This window comes from Balaenoptera ricei, chromosome 13 (assembly GCF_028023285.1).
Source record: "Balaenoptera ricei isolate mBalRic1 chromosome 13, mBalRic1.hap2, whole genome shotgun sequence".
NCBI classification, from domain to species: domain Eukaryota; kingdom Metazoa; phylum Chordata; class Mammalia; order Artiodactyla; family Balaenopteridae; genus Balaenoptera; species Balaenoptera ricei.
The window spans coordinates 37,376,179-37,377,407 of record NC_082651.1 but is presented as its reverse complement, the minus strand read 5'-3'; positions in this window follow the sequence as shown (position 1 = coordinate 37,377,407).

The following is a 1,229-nucleotide window of genomic DNA, read 5'->3' as shown; positions in this document are numbered from 1 at the left end:
AGATGACCTCTACAGTGGCCCTCCCACCTTCCCACCTGCATTAGGTGTTCTTTTTTTTTGTAATTTATGTTTATGTATTTATTTACTGTTTGAACTTATTTATTCTACGTATTTATTTTTTTGGCTGCACTGGGTCTCTCATTGCTGTGCACGGGCTTTCTCTAGTTGGCGGCTAGCGGGGGCTACTCTTGGTTGCGGTGTGCGGGCATCTCATCGCGGTGGCTTCTCTTGTTGCGGAGCATGGGCTGTAGGCACGTGGGCTTCGGTAGTTGAGGCTCACGGGCTCTAGAATGCAGGCTCCGTCGTTGTGGCACATGCGCTTAGTTGCTGCACGGCATGTGGGATCTTCGCAGACCAGGGCTCGAACACGTGTCCCCTGCATTGGCAGGCGCCACCAGGGAAGCCCTAGGTGTTCTCATATAGAGTCTAAAAACAGAGAGCACTGAGAGAAGGTAGTGGTTATTAAAGGCTCAGGATCTAAATTCTACCTGTCTCTACACCCCTTCCCAGCTGTCGATTTGACCCCATTTTTCAATGCTGACCTCATTGTTCAACTTTTCTCTGCCGTCTGTATACTCACCTTGAAAACTTGTTTCTGTGATGCGTTGAGCAGACACAGGGTGGCAGATTGCAGAGGTGGAAGCTGGTGGTCGGATATTTGTGGGCTGAATCTCCTTCAGTCCCATTCCCATTTCTGGTTGCCCAGAGGCCCTACTTCCTGTGTGTGACGCAGAGCCGTAGGATTGCGGGCAGGAGCCAAGTTCTCCATACAGTAAAGACCCCAGTGTGCCTTGGTTATAGTAATATACCTGGCTTCCTTCCTGGCAGGGAAGTGACAGGCGGCTATGCCCCTGATTTGTCCGTGGGCCTCCTGATCCAGCAGTTCCCTTGGCTCTGCCCCTGTCGTCAGCTGCCCCTAGGATAACTCTGAGCCCTAGCCACTTCTCTGGTAGATTTCCCTATTCCCCCACTACAGTCACACCTGAATAAGGCGACTCAGACCTTTCAGAGATGTGTCCTGAACCTCTTGTTTTCTGAAATACCTATCTGGTGGTTGTGAGACTTAAGGCCAGCGTCCCCGAGAGACTTTTTCTATTTCTCCTAGTAAACCTAGACTCCTCTTCTGTCACCTTCAACTCTACTCCAATTGTGTTCTTTCAACCCAGACCTCTGACCCTGCTTTTTACTTCTGCCATTTCATCCTCACTCCTGCTTCCTTTCCTAAATCC